Here is a 12,076-nt window from a genome sequence, read left to right on the forward strand (position 1 = left end):
GTCTGAATATACAACTTGATAGAAACTTTGTATGTAGGGGCCTTTGGCATGAATAGGATAGAATATAGATTTTGGTCGGAAAGGAGTATGCTTTATAGGAGGTGAATCTCAAAGATATTGTGTTAAAAAAGGAGTATCTGGAATGATGGCTTCTTCATCAACATTATAAAGCTCCTCTAGAATCTCTAGACAAGGATCATCTGAATCGTCGTCAAGTATGGATGTAGCTGTTGTGTTATCAATGGACTATCCGTGTTTAATTTCAACAAAGCAGCTGATAATGCCACAGTAAGTGTGGTGAGTCTTTTCTATGGATAGGCAAAAGTTTAATTGTTTTGAATGATATCAGGTAAAAGTGGTAATGAATGAAGAATATTGCTATATGCTAGAAGAGCGATTCGTTTTTTTTCGTGAGTTGTAAGAGCTAACAATAATTGAGTTTGGTTTATTACTCAGTGCAGTATTGGAACGTTAGTACAAATAGAAGTGTGTATTGTGTGGATTGTATGGCTGTGAAATGGAACTTGTGTATACATATGTTAAAAAGTACGCCTCTGCCAGTTATCATTTATGTGCAGATGAACCTCTTAAAAGTCAGTGTAATGTACTATTGTCTCAGTGTCAGCAACATAATAGCAGTTTATTGGGCAAACAGCTAAAAAAAGTTAAGAAAGAAAAGTTGGCTAATGAAATTGCAGTTTTTTGCTCAGAATTAAATTGATATCTGAGCAAATGGGGGGGAAGTGGGAAGCAGAGAGGAGACGTCTCGTGGAGGACATAGAGGAAGTCTGAAAACCTTAAAGATTGCAACAGCCTCCAGTAATGAGATGGGTGAATTGCGGGCAAAAGCAGGAAATTTGTCAGGGAGAAACAGTGAGCTACAAGAACAGCTTCAGAGGTGCAGCATGGGCTGTGATATGAAGAGCAAACTTTTAGAGTCATTGTGAATAAAGTTTGTCAGAGATGGAAGAGTTGGTTATGTCTTTAGAAAGAAAATTAGCAAATGTATGCTCCCAGCTTCTTACTAAAGAACAATGTATAGTATCGCTCAATGAGCACAAAGGAACATGCCAATTGGCCGATATCTGCACAATCAATAAGGAGAAGGGCCGTGATGAAACACAGTCTGCTATTGCACCTATAGCTTCAAAGCAGAATGACAGTTTGATTACAATACAAGAGAGACTTACTTTGTGCCAGATTCTGGGTGAATTTAATACCCTGGAATCACCAGTGAGTTTGTCCAATAAATTTGAAGCTCTAGTAGTTAAATTCCATTTGAGTAATAAAGATGCATGTTCTCTTCTGAAAGCATGGCTACCAGGACCTTTGGAAGGCCAGTTATCGCCACAGGATAACTTGGCAGATGCAGAGGAATGAGTTGCAGCATATTGTGGACAGTCGCGAAAATGGTGTGAGTGATTTACAACAAATTAAATTTATCAGAGGAAATTACCCAATATTGTTCTGTAGTGAGTATCTTGCATTGTATACGTAAGTGTTCAACTGTCCTGACTTATTGGAGGATGTTGCAAGCTTCATATACTCAATGGCCAATAGGTGTTATGTAAGCTATCCCACTAGAATGGCTGTGAGGAATGCTAGATGCTACCAAAATTTTGTCAATATCCTGCGAGACTTCTGTCAAGAGTCCAGTGAAAGGGAGTATGGGTCAAAGGCAGATGTATCCATAATAAGCAGAGGTGCAGGAAGGCAAAGGAAGTTCAGACATTGTAAATGGAATAGACATGGACATAGATTTCATAAAGCCCTTACAATTGCTAGCATGGAGCAGGAAACCCCAGAAATACAGGTATCTGCAATGAAAACCCCCACCTAGGACAGGGACAGCATAGCGCAAAGGCCTGATATGAAAGATAGCAGCCAGGAGAGATAAGAAATGACAGTCCACACCCTAAACACAGCCAGCAACAAGACTGGATGAACATTCCAATATTTGCCCCTTGGGCTAATCTACCATTCTGGCTTGTATGTAGTTGGGCGCAAATTGCATTGCCATTTTTCCTGAGTAATATGGCAAAGTTTATCAATACTGCCGCTTAGTATAGGAAAGTATGGCAATTGTTCCCCTAGCAGTACAATTAATGGGGAAGTCTTGGGGGACTTAAAAAGTCAATTGTCATAATAATTGTGTGTAATCACTGTCTTTGTGTTCCTTTTCCAGAGACCAGGGAAAAAGTTAAACAGCTTTTAATACTAAGGCCGCGTACACACGCGCGGACTGTTCGCCCAACTTTGTCCGCTGAACAGTGTTTGGGCGGACAGTCCGCTCGTGTGTGGGCTTTCAGCGGACAGTTTCAGCGGACAGTTTGACGAACAAGGTTTTTCGGAAATTCCGTAAAACTGTCCGCTGAAACCTTGTTTGAGCGAACAGTCCGCTCGTGTGTAGGCTTGTTCGTCAAACTAAGTTCCGCGCATGCTCAGAAAGGATTTACACGCCGAAAGTTATAATGCAGTGTATAGAACGTCGTATTTTTCGTCCCGTCGTACGTGCCGTTCACATCATCGCGCACGGTTTCAGCAAACTGTTCGTTCGTCGTGTGTGGCCATGTCCGTCCATGCTAATTTTGAGCGGACTGTTTGCCGAAACTGTTTGACGGACAAAGTTGGGCGAACAGTCCCCGCGTGTGTACGCGGCCTTACATTTGTGTTTTGTTTGCTGGTCCGTCAAAGTGAGAACAACAGTGGGCATATGTAGCAGAACAGGGGTTAGGTTATTGTAAATTCATAATCAATTATCACATGGTACCATGAGCTCATTAACCACTTAACAACCGCCCATAGCCGATTAACGGCTTCAGGGCGGTTGTTTAACTCTGAGAGGCCGTTAATTAACGGCCTCCCAGAATTCTGCTCTCGCGCGCCCGTTTACCACGTGATCGCTCCGTCAAATGAAGGAGCGATCACTTGTAAACAAACCGGCGTCATGTTATGCCGGTTCCTCCCTCCCCCTCTCTGTACCGATCGGTACAGCGGAGGGGAAAGAAATCGGTGTCAGCAGCGCTGTGGGCTGCATCTGCAGTGCCCACATCGCTGCTCACCGAATTTAACCCCTCCATACCCTGGCAATACTCTGTAATACCCACCAATACTCTGCAATACCCCCCAATACTCTGCAATACCCCCCCCCCAATACTCTGCAATACCCCCCCAATACTCTGCAATACCCGCCAATACTCTCCAATACCCGCCAATACTCTCCAATACCCGCCAATACCCGCCAATACCCGCCAATACTCTGCAATACCCGCCAATACTCTGCAATACCCGCCAATACTCTGCAATACCCGCCAATACTCTGCAATACCCCGCCAATACTCTGCAATACCCCGCCAATACTCTGCAATACCCTGCCATACTTGGAGATACCCTGCAATACCCAGCCATACTCGGTGATACCCTGCAATACCCAGCCATAGATGCCCCCCCCTCACCGCCCTGCGGTGCTTCTACCAACTCGCCAATACGATCAAAGCCAGAATCATTTTTTTTTTTTTTTTCAGGCTTCCCAGCCTAGAGGTGAGAGGTGGGGTCTTATTGACCCCCAGATCTCACTGTAAAGAGGACCTGTCATCCCATATTCCTATTACAAGGGATGTTTACATTCCTTGTAATAGGAATAAAAGTGATCAAAAATTTATTTTTGGGGAAAAAAATTTCAAACTAAAATAAATAAAGTAAAATGAACAATAAAAAAAAAGTGAATGCATACGTAAGCCCCGCCCACATATGAAAACGGTGTTCAAACCACACATGTGAGGTTTTGCCATGAATGTTAGAGCGAGAGCAATAATTCTAGCCCTAGACCTCCTCTGTAACTCAAAACATGTAACCAGTAAAAAAAAATTGAAAGCGTCGCCTATGGGGATTTTTAAGTAGCGACGTTTGGCGCCATTCCACGGACATGTGCAATTTCGAAGAGTGACATGTTCGATATCTATTTACTCAGCATAACTTCATCTTTCACTTTATGCAAAAATTGGGCTAACTTTACTGTTTTTTTTTTTAAGCACAAAACTGTTTTTTCCCCCAAAAAAACGCGTTCGAAAAATTGCTGCGCAAATACCGTGTGAGATAAAAATTTGCAACAACCACCATTGTATTCTCTAGGATCTTTGCTAAAAAAATATATATAATGTTTTGGGGTTCTATGTAATTTTCTAGCAAATAAATTATGATTTTTACATGTAGGAGAGAAATGTCAGAATTGTCCTGGGTGCTCCAGAACGCCTGATGGCGCTCCCTGCATTTTGGGCCTCTGTATGTGGCCACGCTGTGTAAAAATCTCACACTTGTGGTATCGCCGTACTCGGGAGTAATAGCAGAATGTGTTTTGGGGTGTAATTTGTGGTATGCATATGCTGTGTGTGAGAAATAAACTGATAATATGACAATTTTGTGGAAAAAAAAAAAGGAAAATTTTTTTTGATTTTGCAAAGAATTGTGGGAAAAAATGACAACTTCAAAAAAATCATCATGCCTCTTACTAAATACCTTGGAATGTCTTCTTTCCAAAAAAGGGTCATTTGGGGGGTATTTGAACTTTTCTGGCATGTTAGGGTCTCGAGAATTGAAATAGGCCGTTAGTACTTCAAGTGTGATCAATTTTCAGATATTGGCACCATAGGTTGTGTACTCTATAACTTTCACAAAGACCAAATAATATCCACCAATTTGTACTTATTTTTACCAAAGATATGTAGTAGTATAAATTTTGGCCAAAATTTATGAAGAAAAATTATGAATCTGCTAAATTTTATAACAGAAACGAAGAAAAATTAATTTTTGTACAGAATTTTCTGTCTTTTTTTCTTTTATAGCACAAAAAATAAAAAACCGAGAGGTGATTAAATACCACCAAAAGAGAGCTCTATTTGTGTGAAAAAAAAGGACAAAAATTTCATATGGGTACAGTGTTGCATGACAGAGTAATTGTCATTCAAAATGCGTTAGCACCAAAAGCTGAAAATTGGTCTGGTTATTAAGGGTGTTTAAGTGCCCAGTGGTCAAGTGGTTAATTAGTAATTTTTTTGTAAACAATGAAAAAAAATTAAACAATAGTCAGACATTAACTGACTAAAGAGTTACAAATGAGGTTACAAATGTTGTGATGCAGGTACAGATGTTTTGTTTTATGTTTTTCCCATTAACTAATTGTCTTTCAGATCAAAATGAGCACGTACTCTTCTCAGAAGGAAAGTCCATGGATGTCTTTAACCACTTGACCACTGGGCACTTAAACACCCTTAATAACCAGACCAATTTTAAGCTTTCGTTGCTCTCACATTTTGAATGACAATTACATGCAACACTCTACCCATGTGACATTTTTGTCCTTTTTTTTTCCACACAAATAGAGCTTTCTTTTGGTGGTATTTAATCACCACTGTTTTTTTTTTATTTTTTGTGTTTTATAAAAGAAAAAAAGACTACATTTTGTGAACAAAAATGCATTTTTGTTTGTTTCTGTCATAAAGTTTTGCTAATTAGTAATTTTTCTTCATAAATTTTGGGCAAACTTTATACTGCTACATAGCTTTGGTAAAAATAACCCAAATTAGTCTGCGGGCAGGGGGCTTATCAGAATCTGGAAGCCCCCTTTAACAAGGAGACACCCAGATCCCGGCCCCCCCCCCCTGTTTGAAATGTTAAGGGGGTACAAACCTACCCCTACCATTTCACAAAGAAAGTGTAAAAAATAGTTAAATAAGACAAACACACTTTTGAAAAATTCCTTTATTAAAAATATTTTTTTTTTTAAAAGATTCCAGCGGTGGTAATCCACTCTTGCTATCCAGCGACGGACGATCATCTCTCCAGCGATGGCTGATCTGATCCAGCGCAGCGAATCCATCCATCTTCTGTCTCCACGGAGGAGACACTGCGGGGATCCCGGCGGGCTGACGTTTGTTATATGCGGAGGGCGGGGCCACACGTCACCTGACCCGCCCCCTCTGACGCAAGGGGAAACCCGGGCTTCCCCGTGACGTATGGGTGACCCCGCCCCCTCTGATGTAACACAGGCAGGTTTCCGTTACATCAGAGGGGGGCGGGGTCACCCATACGTCACGGGGAAGCCCGGGTTTCCCCTTGCGTCAGAGGGGGGCGGGGTCAGGTGATGGGTGGCCCCGCCCTCCACATATAACAAACGTCAGGCCACCGGGATCCCCGCAGTGTCTCCTCCGTGGAGACAGAAGATGGATGGATTCGCTGCGCTGGATCAGATCAGCCATCGCTGGATCTTTTTTAATTTTTAATAAAGGAATTTTTCAAAAGTGTGTTTCTTTAACTACACTTTCTTTGTGAAATGGTAGGGGTACTTTTGTACCCCCTTACCATTTCAAACAGGGGGGGGCCCGGGATCTGGGGGTCCCCTTGTTAAAGGGGGCTTCCAGATTCTGATGAGCCCCCCGCCCGCAGACCCCCACAACCACCGGCCAGGGTTGTGGGGATGAGGCCCTTCTCCACATCAACATGGGGACAAGGTGCTTTGAGGGGTCACAGACCCCCAAAGCATCCTCCCAATGTTGAGGGCATGTGGCCTGGTACGATTCAGGAGGTAGGGGGGCCGCTCTCCCCCCCCCTCTTTTCCTGCGGCCTGCCAGGTTGCATGCTCGGATAAAGGGTCTGGTATGGATTTTTAGGGGGACCCCACGTCAATTTTTTTTTCATTTGACGCGGGGTTCCCCTTAATATCCATAAGAGACCTGAAGAGTGATTTTAACCACTAGAGATCCACGCTATAGCCGAATGACGGCTACAGCACGGACCTGCTTTGCCGGGACGATGTCCAGTGACGTCGTCCCATGCACAAGCGGCCTGCGCGCCCCCTGAGGGGCGCACGCGGCGCGCTCTGTGATCGGCGAGTCTATGAGACTCGCCTGATCATGGATCCGAGCAAGGGGTCGATCCCGACCCCTTACCACGTGATCAGCTGTCAGCCAGTGACAGCTGATCATGTGGCAAAACAGAGCCAGTAATCGGGCTATTTTTCCTCCTCGCGATATCAAAAAAGAGCCAATCACCGGCGGCCGTGATCGGGACATCAGTCCCGATCACGGTCAACTTATCAGTGCCCACCTGCCCCCTGCCAGTACCAGCCAGTTATTAATAAAAGTGCCACCCAGCAGTGCCATACATCAGTGCCATACATCAGTACCCACAGTGCCACCTATCAGTGCCCACAATCTGCCTCAACAATGCTGCACCTCAGTGCCACATATCCGTGCCCATCAGTGCCGCCCATCAATGCCCATCAGTCCCATCTATTAGTGCCACCTATCGGTGCCACCTTATCTGTGCCCATCAGTGCCACCTTATCTGTGCCCATCAGTGCCGCCTTATCTGTGCCCATCAGTACTGCCTTATCTGTGCCTATCGGTGCCACCTTAACTGTGCCTATCAGTGCCCACCAGTGCAGCCTATAAGTACCCACCAGTGCCGCCTCATCAGCGCATTTAAATGAAGGAGAAAAATTACCTGTTTGCAAAATTTTATAACAAACTATTAAACATGATTTTTTTTTTTTTTGCATCTTTTTTTGTTTGTTTAGCAAAAAATAAAACTTCCAGCTGTAATTAAATACCACCAAAAGAAAGCTCTATTTGTGGGAAAAAAAATTATAAAAATTTCATTTGGGTACAGTGTTGTATGGCCGCGCAATTGTCATTCAAAGTGCATCAGCGCTGAAAGCTGAAAATTGGTCTGGGCAGAAGGGGGTTTAAGTGTCCAGTAAGCAAGTGGTTAAAGGACTTTTTTTTTCCTGCATAAATGACACTTTGTGCAGGGACAGTTCTAAGCACCAGAAACATGCGCACCTTCACAGGCATACTATAGACACCCCCCAGGTACGCAATTTAAAGGAATATATATGTGTGGTTTGAACGCCGTTTTCATATGTGGGTGGGACTTACATATGCGTTCGCTTCTGCATGCGAGCACATGGGGACAGGGGCGCTTTACATTTTTTATTTTTTTTGTTGTTCATTTTACTTTATTTATTTTAGTTTGACATTTTTTTACCCAAAAATAATTTTTTTGATCACTTTTATTCCTATTACAAGGAATGTAAACATCCCTTGTAATAGGAATATGGCATGACAGGTCCTCTTCACAGTGAGATATGGGGTCAGTAAGACCCCGCAACTCACCTCTAGGCTGGGAAGCCTGAAATAAAAAATAAAAAAAAAGATTCTGGCTTTGATTGTATTGGCAAATCGGTAGAAGCACCGGAAGGAGGGGGGGGTCCCCTCTCACCTCCTGTAAGAACGATTAAGCAGCGGAACAGCCGCTATTATTGTTCTTCTGGTGTAGGGAATCGCCGGCTGAAAAAGCTGATATCTGAATGATGCCTCTAGCTACACCCATCATTCAGATATCCCCACACAAAGTTAAGGACATCATATGACCGGTGGCTGGGTATTGCAGGGTATCACCGACTATGGCTGGGTATTGCAGGGTATCACCGACTATGGCTGGGTATTGCAGGGTATCACCGAGTGGCTGGGTATTGCAGGGTATCACCGACTATGGCTGGGTATTGCAGGGTATCACCGAGTGGCTGGGTATTGCAGGGTATCACCGACTATGGCTGGGTATTGCAGGGTATCACCGACTATGGCTGGGTATTGCAGGGTATCACTGACTATGGCTGGGTATTGCAGGGTATCAGAGTATGGCTGGGTATCGCAGAGTATTGGCTGGGTATCGCAGAGTATTGGCTGGGTATCGCAGAGTATTGGCTGGGTATCGCAGAGTATTGGCAGGGAATTGAGGGGTTAATTTTCAGTGAGCAGCACTGTGGGTACTGCAGATGCAGCCCACAGCACTGCTGACACCGATCTGTTCCCCCTCTGCTGTACCGATCGGTACAGAGAGGAGAGGGAGGAACCGGTGTCATAACATGACGCCAGTTTGTTTACAAGTGATCACTCCGTTATTTGACTGAGCGATCACGTGGTAAACGGCCACGATGACGTTGTATAACGGCCTCTCAGAGTTAAGCAACCGCCCTGTACCCGGCTATGGGGCGGTTAAGTGGTTAATTAAAAGTTGAGTGTTTGTCATTGATTTATGGTGGTTGTCTTACCATGTTGTTTTTGTGTGATAATGGCCAGATTTTTAATAATAAAAAAAAAATTCTCTTAAATTCACTGACCGACACAGCTCCTCTCTTAGCCATTGGGTTGTTTGCCCTATCACTAGGAGATACTAGGCATTAGTTGTAGCACAACACTCAGAACTCTTAGTTCTGCCCAGGGGGGTGGTCCCTTGGGTAACAACCCTCCAGTCTGCCAGACAGACCTCAGTTTTATTTTGCCTAGTGAAGCAGAAGGACCTAGGAACCCTGTGGGCCCATCGGTCCACGCTTTTTTATGCAGAATCTTGGCTTTTTGCGCAAGATGAATGATCCTGTGATCTGCTATCAACTCCCGGCTGGGTGACAGGCTGGATACCCTTATCCGTGTAGTCTCCCCAGTCCAGCCACCGGTTTGTTGACACCTAAGCGCCACACTTTTTTTTGTTTTAATTTAAGGAAAATAGTTCCTACCTCTGAAGTGGACAGTGATCACAACGGATGCCAGTCTATCTGGCTGGGGTGGAGTGATGGGGGTTCAGTCGGCTCAGGGCCTCTGGTCGACAGAAGAATCCAAGTTGCCGGTCAATCTGCTCGAATTGAGAGCGATCAGGCTGTGCCTCTCCACATGGTCGATGAGACTGCAAGGGCGTCCGATCAGGATTCAGTCAGACAACGCCACTGCGGTGGCATACGTTGATCACCAAGGGGGAAGAAGAAGCTCAGCCGCTGCACGGGAGGTTGCTTGCATACTTCGGTGGGCAGAGCGACACGTACCGGTCCTGTCGGCCATTTACATCCCGGGAGTGGAGAACTGGCAGGTGGACTGAGTCGACAGATGCTGGACCCAGGAGAATGGGCATTGCATCCGGAGACATTCAGGTTACTGTGCCTGAAGTCGGGCACACCAGATGTGGATCTTCTGGCCTCCCGTCTCAATCGGAAGGTGCCAAGATTCGTGTCCAGGACAAGAGATCAGTGGGATCAGTACCAGCTGATCTACACCTTTCCTCCACTGAAACTGTTACCACACCTGCTTCGCAGAGTGGAAGCCAAGGGGATCCCAGTGATTCTGGTTGCCCCAGATTGGCCTCAGCGTCCTTGGTACGCAGACCTGGTCCATCTGGTGGCAGACGCTCCCTGGCGACTACCGTTGCAAGAGGACCTTCTGTCTCAAGGTCCAATTCTCCATCCTGCTTTACCATCACTGGCTTTAACAGCATGGCTATTGAGAGCCAGGTGTTGAGGTACCGGGGTCTGTCGGACTCTGTGATCTCAACTATGTTAAAGGCACGAAAATCTTCTTCCCGGAAGATATACCATCGTACCTGGAAGGCATACATCTCCATGCGTGAGGAGAAAGGATGGCATCTGCGCTCCTTTTCTATATCCAGGATCCTGCTGTTTCTGCAGCAAGGAGTAGACCAGAAATTGGCATTAAGCACCATTAAGAGGCAAATTTTAGCCTTTGCTGTCTTTTTTTTCAGCGACCCCTGGCGACTCACTCATTAGTGAATACCTTCATTCAAGGTTTACGACATGTAGTCCCTCCGGTGCGTCCACCGTTACCCCCATGGGATTTGAACCTGGTGTTGTCGGCACTTCAAAAACCGCCATTTGAAAATATCAGGGAGATTGCCTTATTGACTGTTTCCCAGAAAGTGGTCTTTCTAGGGGCCATCACATCGGCCAGGAGGGTTTTGGAACTGGCAGCCTTGTCCTGCAAGTCGCCTTATCTGGTTGTCCACAAGGATACGGTGGTGTTGTGTCCGCAAACCGTCTTTCCTACCGAAAGTGGTTTCATCTTTTCATATCAATGAGGACATTATATTACCTTCTCTGTGTCCTAAGCCAAAGCACCCTAAAGAGGTGGCCCTTCACACTCTGGACATGGTTCGGGCCCTGGAGGTGTATTTGTCTGCCACGGCTCCCTTTCTAAAGTCAGACTCACTGTTTGTTTGTTTCGGTGGCTGGTCCAAAGAAAGGCATGGCAGTCTCATTGGACACCATTTCCAGGTGGATCAGACAGATTGTAGTACAAGCCTATGCCTTGAAGGGGCAGGTGCCCCCCTTTCCGGTTCACTCCACAAGGGCAATCGGAACGTCTTGGGCCTTCTGACACCAAGCATCTGTCACTCAGGTGTGTAAAGCGGCAACCTAGTCATCTGTCCACACGTTTACCAAGTTCTACAAGGTAGACGTCGGTGCATCGGCTGATGCCTGTTTTGGCCTCAAAGTTTTGCAGGCGGCCGTATAGTTGAAATTGAATATGCAATATGTATATCCCTTTTTTCCTGGTTTTTCGATAAAAACACAGTACCGTTAAGTTAATGCGCTGTTGCATTACATTACGCAGTTTTTTGGTGCGGCTGTGGGTAGTCACTCCTGTTGAGGGTACCCTGGTTTTTGTGGTGGTTTTTCCACGTACTGTTGTTTTTTGTGGGTAAAGTTTCACTAGTTTCCACTTGCCATGGTGGATGAAGTTTTTATGCTGTTTTTCCCACCCCTCGTTTGGCACTGCTTGGGGATGTCCCAATGGCCAAAAGAGGAGCTGTGTTGGTCGGTGAATATAAGAGAAAATAAAAATTTTTGTGCTCACCGTAAAATCCTTTCCTCTATAATTCACCAACCGACACAGCTCCTCCTCTTTATCTTTACGTTATACTGCTTGTTGACGTACTGAGGTCTGTCTGGCAGACTGGAGGGTTGTTACCCAAGGGACCGCCCCCCCCGGGCGGAACTAAGAGTTCTGAGTGTTGTGTTACAACTAATGCCTAGTATCTCCTAGTGATAGGGCAAACAACCCAATGGCTAAGAAAGGAGCTGTGTCGGTCGGTGAATTACAGAGAAAAGGATTTTACGATGAGTACAAAAAATCCTATTTTATTTTGGTATTTGTTTAGTCTATTTTATTTTTGTTTTGTTCAGGTGGAAAAATTGTTAGGGTTAGTCCACCTGAAAGGGGGGCCATTAGCTGTG

The 12,076-nt window shown here is 45.0% G+C and overlaps 1 pseudogene; it reads left to right on the forward strand.

Moving 5' to 3' along the window:
* The first annotated feature begins 517 nt into the window (after window positions 1–517).
* Window positions 518–1,840, forward strand: LOC143984155 (posterior protein-like; annotated as a pseudogene).
* The last annotated feature ends 10,236 nt before the right edge of the window (window positions 1,841–12,076 follow it).

This window comes from Lithobates pipiens, unplaced genomic scaffold (genome assembly GCF_037356315.1).
Source record: "Lithobates pipiens isolate NorthernLeopardFrog02 unplaced genomic scaffold, aLitPip1_a1.2 Scaffold_16, whole genome shotgun sequence".
NCBI classification, from domain to species: Eukaryota; Metazoa; Chordata; class Amphibia; order Anura; family Ranidae; genus Lithobates; species Lithobates pipiens.